The sequence below is a fragment of the Schistocerca piceifrons genome, chromosome 11 (assembly GCF_021461385.2).
Source record: "Schistocerca piceifrons isolate TAMUIC-IGC-003096 chromosome 11, iqSchPice1.1, whole genome shotgun sequence".
Taxonomy (NCBI): Eukaryota; Metazoa; Arthropoda; class Insecta; order Orthoptera; family Acrididae; genus Schistocerca; species Schistocerca piceifrons.
The window spans coordinates 145,882,863-145,898,280 of NC_060148.1; the positions used below are offsets into that span (position 1 = coordinate 145,882,863).

The following is a 15,418-nucleotide window of genomic DNA, read 5'->3' on the forward strand; positions in this document are numbered from 1 at the left end:
CTACTCATGCTAGAGATAATACTCCCATGTTGAATTTTATACCAGCTCACTAAAGAAAAACACACATACTGCAATGCACTACAACTTATTCTTTATTATCTATCACCTTTAATATGGGATAAAGTCCTCTTACAAAACTAATTTGTTTAAATTGCTCCTCCTAAGTTTGTATCCATGATGAATGTTTTGTTACATTCTGATGATGTATGACTCTTGTCAGTGAAAATAGTCCTTCCTAAACGAATTACTTTCTTTTTACATAAATCTGCAAAGCTGTTGCACTTTCTTTGTACAAAACTACACTGGAATATACACATTCTGGCAAATTGTTGTTAACCCTCAATTTGCAAGTTTATGAAGCAGAAAAAATAATAGGCATAAAAAGGGAAAAACTCTAAATATTTGCAACAAATGCAACAGAAAACCAAAGTACCAGTGGCAGCAAGTGTGCATGTTACAAAGTGTCTTGATAGTAGTAACAATATAAATACAGGCCATCATCATTAAAAAATAAGCGACAGACCAGAACACAAGTATGATACAAATGGAAACTTTGGATTTCAAAGAAAAATACTGATTCTTTCTGACAGTCTTGGATGAAATATGGCAGAAATGTTGAAAGAAGTACAACCTAATATAAAACGTTTAGTTAAGCAAGATGCTCCAATGAATGAAGTCTACAGGACCAAAAAAAAAAAAAAAGTAGCAGGGCCACAAACCAACCAAGACATTGTTTTAATGTTTGCTGGAGCAAGTGATGTCTACTAAAACAACAACCAAAAAGCTATCAGGTATGCTAGAAACGCCCTAAATATTTTAAGAAATGTAAACATAGTGTTACCAAGCATACCATTCAGGAAAGATCAATTCCACATCTAAGAGTAAACAAGGAAACAGAAGTCAAGAACAGAAAAATGGAAAGAAATTACCAAAACCTTCCCAAACACATTGTTTTAAAACTTGATGGCTTAGAAAGAATGCATTATATCAGACAATGAGTTGTATTTGAATAATGTGGGAAAATAATATGTTTGTACAGAAATAAAAAAAAAACACATATGGAAATTTACTGAGACAAAAGATGATGATCCTATTATTTACAAACGGAAGCAGAAGGGTCAACAAAGCACTAAAGTGTGTACAGAAATGAAGGTAACAAAATCCAGGATGGAATGTGGTGTGTGTGTGTGTGTGTGTGTGTGTGTGTGTGTGTGTGTGTGTGTGTGTGTGTGTGTGTTTGCTGAAAAAGGCCTTAATGGCCGAAAGCTATAATTGCATAAATCTTTTTGTTGTGCCTATCGCGACTCAGCATCTCCGTTGTATGGTGAGTGGCAACTTTCTTTCTCTAACATAAACAACACATTGTCCAATTTTGCAAGCTGTGCCCTAAAGGACTAGTCCAAGACAAACTGTGGACTCCAACAGCTTTACGGACCATTGGAATAACACATTCAGTACAGCCCATCTCTGCAGCAACAAGCACAAATGTAGTTACAAGAATAAAGAAAAACCAAGATCAGTGCAAACTACAGTGACAAACACTCCAAAGACAAAAAATGAGCTTACCAAAATGACTTTCAAGAACAAACCAGGATTTTTTCTACCTCATGACAGGCAAAGTTGCAGTATAGTACTTTCAACAAATGTAGAAACAATCAATACCTCTACAACCAACTTGATAAAACAAATTGTAGGCGCAACTAAATTTAGACTTCCCCCAAATTCTTTCCAAGTTATGAATCTACATATTCAGTCTCTAAGGAATGACTACCTTTAACTAGAGGTTGTCTTAGATGAGTTTCAGACATTGTTTGTGTCTTTCAGAGAATTGGTGTAGGGAATATCAGTTAAACAGCATTCTGGTCTGAGCCGCCAGAGATGGTGGTCACATGTGCGTGAGGTATTCCTGTTTGTGTGAATGAAGGCGTGTGTGTTTTTCTTTTTCTGACAAAGGCTGTGGCCAAAAGAAAATTTGTAAGTGCCCTAATTGTGCTTGTCTGCAACTTTGTGTGTCATCTTTATAGTAAGTAGCAATCAATATTCTTCTCAAACTGTTGATATTCCTATCTGGAGTTTCCATTGTTTCAATATACATTCTTTTAGACTAGCTAGCTTTTACTGTAGGGAAAATGCCAAAAATGGTGGTATCTGCATTTATATGAAAAACGGGTAAAATTCAAAAGAAATGATATTTGAAAGTTAATTGTAGAAAAGCATTTTGAAACAGGTGCTATTGAGTTGTATGGTGAGAAAAGGGAAACTGGTAATGACTGTGTATAGGTCACCTTGTGGAGATTTTGAGAAATTTATTTCAAAACTAGACATGATGCTTAAACATTGGGTACCTTGAAAAAGTGACTGTGCTTCTTTGTGGGGCTTTTAAGACAATTATGTGAAATGACACAGTTAAATATCATTTCTGAACATTTTACAGTGTTTTAATATGTTATCCCATATTATAGGTCCTACTCTAATAACACTCAGTACAGACTCTCATAGACAACGCATACTTTTTAGACCTTGGTTTATCTAATTATAATGTTCTTGTGCTTATGGTTTCGCCATACTGTTTGAGAAAGTGTAATAAATGAAACTAGTATCATTTGAGAAGAGGAAGAAATAAAACACACACTGACAATTATAATACAGAAAAGAAGGAAACGGCAAACTACATTAATAACTATTTTTTTAATGTACCACATTCACTAAACTTAAAATTCTCAAAAAGGAAAATAATAAAGGCTCCAAATGTTGCCTGTAGCACGAACATTCCTTCAAGAGATGAACAGGAGTAATTAGGGTTGACTAGGAGCTTAAAACCAAAAATGACCGTGGGTGGAGATGGTGTACCAATTTCAATCCAATCACAATAATGACTGCAAAACCTTTAACACATGTTACAAATGTATCCTTTAGTAAAGGTTTGTTTCCACAGTGGCTAAAAGTGAGACAGGCATAAAATAGAAAAAGTACCATCCCATATCAGTTCTTTCTGCTTTCTCCAAAATATTAGAGAAACATGAAACTGATAGTCAGCGATGAACCCTGAACATAGCTTTCATGCAAACCACAGCACAACAGTTGCAGTCTTAGACTACACCCAAGAAATAATAAAAAATGTGTGGTAGTAATGAATACAGATCTGTCTAAAGCCTTCCAATACCATATGCCATGAAATCCTCCTTGATAAGCTGGAAGCAGTTAGTGTCATGGGAAAAGTGGTTTCAGTTGTATCTCAAAAACAGAACTCAGACTGTGAGCTCACCACTGTTAATCCAAATCAGAAAATAAGGGCAGTCTAAATAGCAAAAGAAGTTACTTAACAGGTGCCCCTTGGGCAACATCTTAGGACCATCAGTCTTTCTCACATACGTGAATCATTTACAGTTGCAATATGATAATCAAAATTTTATTATATGCTGATGACATGAGTGACTATTGATAAAATTTAAAAAATATTACCAAATAAAAAAACTACATTCAGTTTGGTAAAATGATCCGGGATGAAGACTATCTGAAAATGGATGAGCGACTAGTAGTGTGTGCAGTTTGCAAAAATGTTAGGAATGCATATACATGAAGGTATTAATTGGAAGCACCATTTAAGGTTCCTTACACACAGAGCTAATTCAGCCTTCTTTGCACTGAGAGTTATCACAAATATTTGCACTTTCAAAGGTATAAGAATCGCATACTTTTGACATTTCCATTCTGTTGACTCATAAGGAATATCACTTTGGCCCAGTTCAAAAGCTAATTAAAAAAAAAATTATCTTACGAAACACACTGTCCATATAATGGCCAACAGAGCTACACAAACTCACTGCAGACCTCTTCTCTGGAAATTAGGAATGCTTTGCCACCACCATACATTTTTAAATGTGTACTGATAACCAAAGCAAATATAAGTAATCTCCACACAAATGCTAACTGCCACAATTATAGAATAGGGAACAGGAATGACCTACACATAGAAGAAATAAATAGAGCTCGAAATCAGAAGCATGTAAGATGCATGGGTATTACACTCTAATGCATTGCCTCAAAGATAAAAAGACTTAGACAACATCAATTTTAAATTAGAACTTAAATTTCATATTCATAAAAGTTGATATATCTAAGTATATGAATATCCAAAAGACCGAGAAAATGATTTCGTAAACCAAGCCCCAATACATGTAGTGCAGCTGTGTGATAAATCCTATCTTTGTAGGTTTCAGTCTATACCGTACTACTTAATCTACATTACTATTTATTCTATGTGTAGTCATTACTGGGAAAGAAATTATTATACACCATTCTTATGCAAATAAAAATTAAAATTTTCTAGTATGTATTGTAGACAATTTCATTTTGTACATTCCAGACTTTTTTTATTTCTGTGCATGACAAGTCCAATATAGTTTATACGATGACAACGATGCTAAATTAATAAAACCAATAAATACATGCGGTAACATTTTCTTTTATCTCCACGTACACACTCCCCGAAATGATGCGCTATCTGCTCTTAAATGAGAAATATTGAAGAAGACGATAAAACACCTCACGGTAGAAAAAGGAGCAATACATTAGATATCAGCAAAAGCTCTTCTTGTCCTTTGTGAACCCTTCGTAAACATTATTACATTGCAACTGGTATACAAATTTGCATAGCCAGACAGATCAGGTAAAAAGTTGGTTGTCTTCCATCATCCACCACAACGAAATTAACAATGACATTCACTCTCACTGGAGATCCTAGCACACATAAACTGTTGCAAAAATTTCAGAAGTACAAACCGTTTCTTTTACGAATTCACGGAAGATGTATGTAGAGATTGTATAGGATGGCGAAAATAGTATGTAATTCACAAGACGCTGTGCAAGATGTTACATGTATTTTTCATATCTGATGCGCAGTATACATTGCGTATTTGATACGCACCAAAATACTGGTGGAAAAATTAACTTATTAGTCGCATTTAGAAAAATTACAAGCTCGTGGGCAATAACACCGGTGTTTTGTTTTGAGAAACCTAACCTAAAGCAGTTACCGATGTACTAAATCCACACATTGTCCCAAACAATAAGCAAATTTGCCAACGTTGATTCCGACTAACCCGTTTCAATACACAAAAATAAATAAATAAATTCCAAACAAGCCGCAACATTAACACGACATTGCTACGAACTGTCACTACAGTACGAGTTGTTGGAAAAATACTTAATGATGCACAGTCAATTATGAGATTAAAAAGTGATAACTATGTTCGAAGAAAAGTTTTGAACATTTCATCTTTCAATTTTGGTAATCTTTTGTCACTTGTTTATTACCTGTAGGATGTAGTTTATAAACACCTGCAGACTGCAAACCCACAACACTGCAACTGCTTGACTTCTGCTGACAGATCAAAGATTACAAGCTCAATGTCATAAAGAGAGTAGATGTGGAAGAAGGAATTAAGTGTTGAGGGCTGCAGAATATTCTTGTCAGAAATGCAGACCTTGCAACAGAGTGAATATGGGACCACTACACTATGTGAAATCTGATTGTTTGCTTAAATAAATAAAAAAAACAACAACAACACGTGAAGAGTGTACACTGCTCTGGTACAAAAGTGCCGTCGTTTTCCTCTTGCACAGCTTCTCATTTTCGTAGAATGCTATGCTCTGTTTTCATTGACTACATATGTAGACCATAAATAGACCACAAATATTATTTATGCACAGTAAAGTCCACAGTTGAAGTCAAATGGTCGTCATGTTACACATATACCGCACTAACTAATAAATTACATCTCCCAGGTAACGTAATACATAAGCACCAAAATATTACAGACAACAATGAAAAGAAAACGAAAATCTGTTTCTGAACAAAATTAATGCAGCATTTATATTATTTTTGGATTTGGTTGGGACCCACGTAGCAGACTGCCAAAACTTTTATGATACTACGATACCATTTACTGTTGACCAGTGGCATGCAGAGATAATTGAGCCTGCCGAAGCATTGAGTATTATGATTACTGGTATATAATTATATTACATTGTTTTATATCAGTTATAATTATATTGCAAATTAATGAATTAATAATATTAATATTTTAATTTTAAGAAAAGAATAGTACATCAAGGGACATCCAAGTCTCAATAACACTCCCAGCTGGAGACGTGAAATCACATCTGGTACCGGTAACAGTTTACATTGAAGGAATAGATACTGAAATAATTAGAACTAATATCAATTTATATTTCTATAAGCAAACTTTTATGTAATGTAACAAGCTTCTGGCTTTAGAGTTACCTTTGACATTTCAGTAGACCGCCTCTGCATGATCAACTGAATTGAAATTCCATTCTTCTCTCCTCAGAAGCAAATTGGGTAACCACTTCCTGAGAGAAATTTTCTTCGTTCTTTGTTCCAATAGTAGGTGAGCTTCAACTGAAATAATTCCAAGATGAGACAGGTCTTCTCCTGCAGCAGAATTTCAAGAGCAGCTTTTGTTTCTCTTTGGCATTGAAAACAACGTTTCTACTGAAGAAGTACTCACATTAACGACACTAACAAATTAACACATTACAACTGATTTGTTGTATAATCTTCTACTATATTCTGACCTAAAACCTCCTCAATGCCAGCCAGCATGGATTTCGAAAACATCGATCATGTGAAACCCAACTAGCACTTTTCTTACATGACACACTGAAAACTTTGGATCAAGGCATCCAGGTAGATGCTGTACTTCTTGATTTTCGAAAAGCAATTGACTCAGTACTGCACCTACGCTCATTGTCAAAAGTACCATCATTTGGGGTATCAAGTGAAATTTGTGACTGAATTGAGGACTTTTTGGTAGGGAGGACACAGCATGTTATCTTGGATGGAGAGTCATCATTAGATGCAGAAATAACTTCGGGTGTGTTTCAGGGAAGTGATTTGAGACCTTTGCTGTTCATGTTGTATGTTAAGAACCTTGTGAACAATATTTATAGCAAAATCAGGCTTTTTACAGATGATGGGGTGTTCAAAAAGTCTCTCTGCAGTGCCATATGATCGTTAGCTGGATGTGCCGTATGATTGTTCGCTTGCCTGGGTTACTTCCCTTCAAGTGGACTCTCCCAACATTCCACTGCTTCGTTTATCTCAGCCAGCATCAGTAAAAATGAATATTCAATAAATTAATAACTTGTATTTCACTGAGTTTCATTTCGGTATATTCACTGTGGCATATGGCATGCGCGGCTAACAATCATATAGCACTGTGGAGAGACTTTTTGAACATCTCGTATAATGTAGTACTATCTGACAAAAGTGGCATAAATATTCAGTCAGATCTTGATAAGATTTCAACGTGGTACAGAGATTGGTAAGTTGCACTATATGTTCAGAAATATAAAATTTAGCACTTCACAAATCGAAAAAATGAAGTATCTTATGACTACAATATCAATGAGTCACTGTTGGAATCAGCCAACTTATACAAGTACCTGGGTGTAACACTTTGTAAGGATATAAAATGATAGTTTCAGTCATGGGTAAAGCAGGTGGTAGACTTCGGTTTATTGGTAGAATACTAAGAAGTGCCATCAGTCTACAAAAGAGATTGCTTACAAATCAATCATGCAACTGGTTCTAAAATGCTGCTCAAATGTGTGGGGCCCCTTATGAGATACGAATAACAGTTGTATTGCACATATACAGAGAAGGACAGTACATATGGTCACAGGTTTGTTTAATCCATGGGAGAGTGTCACAGAGATACTGAGGGAACTGAGCTGGGAGACTCTTGAAGACAAACATAAACTATCCCAAGAAAGTCTGTAACCAAGTTTCAAGAACCAGCTTTAAATGAATACTCTACGGATATACTACAACCCCCTATGTATCGCTCATATAGGGATCATGAGGATAAGATTAGAATAATTACTGCATACACAGAGGCACTGCAACAATCATTCTTTTCTTCTCACACTTCATACGCAAATGGAATAGGAAGAAGCCCTAATAACTGGTATATTGGGATGTCCCCTCTACTACGCCCACCACAGTGGTTTGCAGGGTAGAGATGTAGGTGTAGATGTAGAAACTGAAGAAAACTTATTTAGCATCAAATTACAGCGGTACTCACCCATGGTTTTAATTCAAAACTATTCAGTATTGTACCCTACATCAGCTCATTTTTTAAATTAAATAGTATCAAAGGACTTTCCATTTGCATCCAAAAGTGTAGCGGCAGCCACCAAGCCGAGAAGATGGACAGCAGCAGCAGCACTTGTCTGATAAACAGTAAATTAATTTGGTCTTTGCTTTTTTCACTTGCTTATGCAGAGAAGAGAACTATATGTGTGTATTTTACTGTGTACACAAGTGGTTAGTAAATTAATCGTAGTTTTTGTTTTTGCGTAAGAGTTGTGAATATCCTTGTGTAGGGCGGCATCGTAGTGTAAATTTTCTCCATTGCGAGAAGCTCTGTCACGCCACTAAGTTTTAATTTTGTGCTAGTAGACAGCATACAATTTATATCAGAGTATTCTAGTTTGAATATTTATCTCTCGCAGTAAATTTTTTGGTGAACAGGATTTCTAATAAAAGGTGTCTGTAAATATATCAACGTCAGCAGAGATATTTATTTCTATTTAATAGCCTGCAGTCTCAGAGTACAGTGAGAAATCTGCACAGCAACTTTTAGTGTTACTTTATTCTCCTTTGGTATATTTTGTATACATTTCAAACTCAGTAGCGCCATTTGATACCAAAAAATGTATTTTATATACACTACGATATGGCTAAGGACTGCGATTATTGTGGGCGGACACAAGGAGAGTTGGCTGCTGTCGGTAAACAGCTGAAAGCTGTGTTGACTACCAATAACAAGCTTGTAGCAAATACTCAAAGTTGCAGTGATGTCGGGGCACCGGTGACGAGACCTGCGACATCTTGGGTGCCACTGGAATACCTTGGTGACCTGGATGTCGCTGTGGCTTCTGAGATGCACAGTCTCTACTCTGTTTTCCCCAAAAGATGCTATAGCTACAGACAATTATAGGTGGTTCACAGTCACTCTGCTGCTGGTTACCGGCTTCAATAAATTTCCCAAATGTATGTATCCAATTTTGGTCCAACTAGTATTTCTGTCCTTTCCAAACAACAGACAATACCAGCAAAACACCACATTTAGGTCACTGTTACTCGCTAACCAATTGCTTTTGGTATACCAATACAGATTACACTGCAAATTTGTCGCGAATTTACTGGTCTTTTAAACCAAGTTTGATAGTTCTGCTGTTAGTCAACCATTTTAATTATCTCCTTTTTCCTGAGAAACAATGTGCAGTAGAGAGCTTAGACAAAATTTTTTTATAATACATGTAGACATAGTTTTATGTAATACTACCAGATACTATGTGGGATCTTCAGACACTTTCCTATGCATTTAGCAAAAGTGTAAACTGAGCAAAACAGTACCATACTGATAGACTCTGTTACTCTGTGTCTGTGTTATATGCTTATGTGAAGCTAGCATCAGTTATGGCAGAAACCTATACATGATCAACAAAGGTATATGCTCCCTCACTGGCCAGCTCAGCTACATAGACATTGCTTCGGCTCAGCTCACAATTCTCTGTTAATAGTGTAATGTAATTGTAACATTACGAGTCAAGACAGCTGTAACGGAACTTGAATAGCGTAAAGTTATCGTTAAAAACGCACGCCGCGCGATTTGTTATGATTTGGTCGGTCATAATAGTAGTAACATGCTTTTGAATACAATTAAAATATAACGGCAATACCTGTTTAGCGTTATTGGAAATAATATGTAATAAATTAATGAGTAAGGTAGCCGATCCTATAAGAAGAGGTAAAATTGGGCATATTAAGGTGTTTTGCTTTATATCGACTAAGCCGATGATACGGCGTCTTTTTTTTCCGTTTACTCTTAGATTAAAAAAAAAGAAAACCAGTAATGAAGTGCTAATTGTGCGTTGTGAAAAATATAGGGGCGAATTTTAAATAGCTACAGTGTATAATCAGATTAACAAATGGACATTCAGTTATGCGAAATAGCCGACAGTGAAGTGTGGTCATTAAATTGAGTACACCTACAGGGCGGTCAGTTCCAGGATAAGTCCATTCGCGTCTCACGAGGCACGCAGTATTGAACCGGTTTTTTTTATTATATCACGGAGAGCGGGCTTCAATTTATAAAAAGGAGAAAAGCTGTATCATTATCATTGACTGTTGGTGTTATGCAACCAAAACTGTTCATCAAAGGGTTTCGGTGAATGAGTGGTGAATGCGAAATGAAACTGTGAACGAAGTTATGTTAAATAAAGCAGAAGAGACAAGACAGTTTGGTCGTATCTGTTATTATTCCATAAACCGTAACATTTATTCCCGTTGTACGAAGCCTTTATAGACGATCGTTACGACAATTTGCTTTGAAGGGATCTCGTTACGAGTTAAGTTTTGGGGACATGGTCAACAGGGGATAGTTCGTAGATCTTAACTACTGCAGCTATTCTGGAATCAGGTGCTACCGTGACCGTTGTCAATGGCTTAAGGTCATTATATCTCATGCTCTAAGATCGACGCGCCTTTCCTCTTGGTATAACGGTGTCTCACGGTAACAACGACAACGCCGACGGCGAAGGAAGATACGGTAGAAGTGGCGCCACAACGTGCGGCTCGATCGAGGAGGATTGCTGCATCGAGTCGAGTGTCATCCGGGTTCACGAACCCTAGAGTTGGAAAATATTGTAGCAGCCAGTGAGTCTGTCCAATGAAAGAGGTATTCTTCAGTAATCGCTAAAAGTGAGCGATACTACCAGGTATGATTAAAATAACTGCAAAATTATAAAAAAAAGGGAATTTGAGACTTGTGATTTCGATAGATAAATATATATAAATACATAGTGAAAATAAGTGTATGTCTTGGTAGTGAATAATCATGTCAAAACGAACGAAAAGAATACATGATAATGTGCAGTTGAGTAGAGTAATGAGTAGAGAGAGAGAGGAAAGTGAAGAGGAAAGGGATTATGCATCCCATGAGCTCAATGTGGGACAGGAGACATGTACAGATAATAATACAGTTATTGATTTAGAGCCGTTAGGAGATTCAAATACAATGATAAGTAAGGTAAGCAGCGTGGGAGAACATAAAGATCTTGAGGTTTCGGATGTAGATCAGCAAGTTGATCCTCAAAATGGAAATATTAATCAAGAAATGTTTGATATGCTGGTATCAATAAATACTCAAATGGGTGTAATGAATGGAAGACTTGGTTCACTAGAAAAAGATAATAAGCAATTAAAAGAGGACAATCAAAAGTTAAATGAAAAATTTGAGGCCAAATTTGGTTCATTAGAAGTTAAAATGGATTCTTTGGAAAGCAAACTGAACACCTTTGATTATAAACTGGAAAATACTAAGAAAGAATTAAAGGCGGACTGGGAGACTCAATTAAATGCGAAATTTGGAGAACTAGATGTAGAGTTTTCTAACACCTTAGAAAGGCAATATAATAATTTAATGGGAAAACTTCATGACGTAGAAAAGAAATATGAGGTAGTTTCGAAGAGTTATGATGGCCTGTCCAATAGGATGGTTAAGTGTGAAAGCAGCTGTTTCAATGCTAGCGCACAGATAGAAGAGCTTTCGAAACAAATAGTCGAGTTTGAGTCTGATGCTCGTAAGGGGATTGACAAGTATTTAGTAGATCAAACTAAAAGACTTGACGAAGATCTATCTGAATGGATAGAAATAAAAGGAAATGAAATTGTAGACAAGGTTAAGACTACTATTGGATCCCAGCCAAATGAAAATATCAATGAGCACCTAAGTAGAAATGATGAATTAATTAAGCTCTTCACTAGCGAATTTCAGAAAATAAAAGACAAAATAGTTGATGAGTTACCTAAATGGCAAAAGGAAACCAATCATAAATTGGCGGAGTTAGAACGAAAGTCATCACAAAATTTGTTGACAGAGGACGAACGTTCGGAGAATAGGTCGAAAAACAACCGAACATGTCATAATACGAAGTACAATTGTGGTGAAAATTTGCATTGGGAAGTTGATGATTCGGTTGGTAAAGATGATGATTCTTTTGGTCAGCGAGGATATTTGTCTTCTTTAAAGGTGGAGAACAGCATTTTTAAAAGTAGACAATCCCAACATTCTCTACTGAAAGGAACAACCTGCATCTGAAAATCTTTATCAATAATTTCAAAAGAATATTTCCGCGTAGCTGGTCAGAACACGACCGACTTCAATTTATAGTGTCCAAAATTACCGGAGAAGCCGCATTATGGGCCGCCGAAGTAAGTGAAAGTTGCCATACTTGCGCTGAGTTTGAACAACTTTTTTTGGCTAAATACTGGTCGTCGAGTAAACAAGAGAAATTAAGAAAAGAGGTTTACCAACCTGAGTATCTTAACAGTAAAAGGAGTACTTTAAGGCAGTATTTTGAAAAGTACATAAATAAGACACGTTATTGGAGTGATCCAATTTCTCACAAGGAAGAAATCAGAATTTTGAAGGGAAGGTTGCCCATAAATATACGTGAAAAGTTAATAAATGTTCCTGACCACGATGTAGAACAATTCTTGTCGGTGATTGACTCAATAGATATGATTATGGAAGACGCAAGACAAATGCGTAGTAATCAAATGTCGACTCACACTCATAGTAATACAAATAATTATAATAATAATTTAACGTATGATAATAATAATACCGAAAACCAGGTCAAACCCGCATCACAGGAGCGTGGACAATCTTCATCCTATGCTTGCAATAAAAATAATGATTATAATAAATATAGAAGAGATACTTACTGTGCTAGAGGTAAACCTCGATATGGTGACGCGAATGTGCATAGTAGTGATATTAATAAGAGTAACAGGTACCCAAGTGATGAACCCAATTGCATTCGACCTTGGGAAGATAATTCGAAGCATAGTGTTCATCGGCAGGATGGAACAAATGCCTCGAGTCCTCATCCAGTACAAGGAGTTATACCAATGGGCGAAGGAGCCTCCAATGTGCGACGGGGTGAATACCATAACTCGGATCATACTGTACGGATTGTGGAAGTTCATGAACCCCCACCGATGACTCAACGAGATAGATTAAACTAATACCAGTCACCAAATGCCTTCCTAGGATGACTGGAAAGGAGAAGGAAGGCAGGCATCAATTTGAACTGAGAGTATTAAGGTACAATAATGATCAGGATATAAGGCATGAATTAATTGAAGAATAACCTGAAGTTTCTAATAAATGTGGACAAATTTTACAGGCAATAATTCCAACAAGTATAAATAATGTTGATGTTGAAATATTAATTGATACTGGAGCAACTATTAGTGTCATGACGTTGGACTGTTTAAAACAGATAAGCCGAGGGGTAAAAATGCCCACTTTTCCTATCACAGGATGTACCGTGTCTGGCGCGTTCAGCGCAAAAATGCAAAAAGTTGTGAAACAGGTACGTGTTGACGTTACAATACAGGGGGCTCAAATAGAAAGTACATTCCTGGTTGTTCCTAAAATGACAGTACCATGTATTTGGGGTTTGGATTTTTTATGTGAGACCGGTGCAATCATTAATTTAGAGAATGGTGAATGGATATTTAATTCCAATGGTAATGTTTTGACAACCACCCTGAGAAAGGGCCGAGTAATTCCAAATCAATTGTGTATGAATCTAATGGTAAAATATGTCAGTATTGATGATGAAAATGTGTATGATATATGCCTTATTGAATGTTCTGAAGAAATGATGGATAAAATGTCATTGCAGGAAAAGGTGTTAGAATCAGAATATTTATCTGTTATCCAAAGGGATGAACTGTACTACTTGTTGGAAGCATATCAGTCAATTTTTAGTAAACGTCCAGGTATAATAAAAGACTTTGAATACCATATAAAGACGTATGCACATAAACCCTTTTGTCGTACTTCCTATTCTATCCCATGGACAAAGAAAGAAGTAGTCAGAAAGGAAATCAATAAAATGTTAGAATGGGGTATTATTGAGTCCTCAGATTCTGAATATTGTAACCCTCTTGTGGCGGTAATTAAACCCAATGGTGACATCAGATTGGTGTTGGATGCCAGAGAGATCAATAAGATCATTATACCTGTACAAACGCGACCGGAGAACCTAGAAGAGTTAGTACAAAAGTTTTATGGTGCCCGCTTCTTAACTTCTTTGGATATGCGTAGTTCATATGGGCAAACTAGAATATCGAAAGAATCTAGAAAATATACTGCATTCATTTTTCTGGGCCGAAGTTACCAGTTTACTGTCATGCCATTTGGGTTGAAAATAAGCGGTGGTGTTTTCATATCGGCATTAGATACCGTACTGGGCAGAGACCTTTTGAATGAAGTTACTTTATATGTGGATGATTTGCTAATTGCTTCTGAAACTTGGGAGGAACATTTGGACTTATTAAGAAGAGTTTTTGCGAAATTTTTGGAATACGGAGTTACTGTAAATTTGAGCAAATCCAAGTTTGCTCACAACCAATTGAAATTTCTTGGACATATAATCACTCCTGAAGGGATAAAACCAAATCCTAAAAAGATGGATGCGATTAACAGATGTGCTTATCCAAAGAATAGAACGGAATTAAAGTCATTTATCGGCTTAGTTTCATTTTTTCGACGATTTTTACCCAATCAGTTAGGAAGCCAAGACTGTTTGTTACGGCTGTTAAGAAAAAATATCATGTGGGAGTGGAATTCCGAATGCACGAAAGCTTTTGATAACATCCGCAATGCTTTGACTAATGCTCCACTGTTACATCATCCGAGACTTGATCAAGATTTTTATATTGCTGCGGATGCTTCTGAAACAGGATTGGGTGCCACTCTTTTCCAGATGGACAATCCAGAAGATATCAGTACCATCAAAATAATTGGGTTTGTCAGCAGAACACTCTCTAGCTGTGAACGTGCATATTGTACTACTGAATTGGAAGTACTGGCCGTGGTCTGGTCCCTTAGAAAGTTTTGCTATTTTGTATATGGAAAAAAGATCATTGTATTCTGCGACCACAAAGCTTTATCTTTTATTTTAACAGGAAGGATGTTCCATTCACATTTAACCCGGTGGGCCTTGCTACTGCAAGAATATGATATTACGCTCAAATACATCAGAGAGAAAGACAACATCATTGCCGATGCTCTTTCAAGACTACCGAAAAGAAAGAATGACGACGAGTGTGAAGAACGGACTATTGACTTTAAAGTCATGAATTTATCAAGGCAATATTGTGAGAGGCAGATTTCACAGCTATCTCGAAGTCTTCCACAACTGCAAGAAGATGATAAGTTGTGGAAAGCCATTAGGCATGCTGTTGAAAGCAAAACGCTAAGTCACTCTCAAGAACAGTATCAATTAAAATCCGGAATATTGTATC

The 15,418-nt window shown here is 36.4% G+C and overlaps 1 protein-coding gene across 1 annotated transcript in view; it reads right to left on the reverse strand.

The window, feature by feature from the left end:
• LOC124720426 (zinc finger protein 596-like) overlaps positions 1–5,430 on the reverse strand; it is a 110,084-nt gene extending 104,654 nt beyond the window's left edge. The window contains exon 1 of the mRNA XM_047245776.1: positions 5,317–5,430. The gene's annotated coding sequence lies outside the window, so the exon portion shown is untranslated. The remainder of the gene's footprint in view (positions 1–5,316) is intronic.
• Between the last annotated feature and the right edge of the window lie 9,988 nt (positions 5,431–15,418).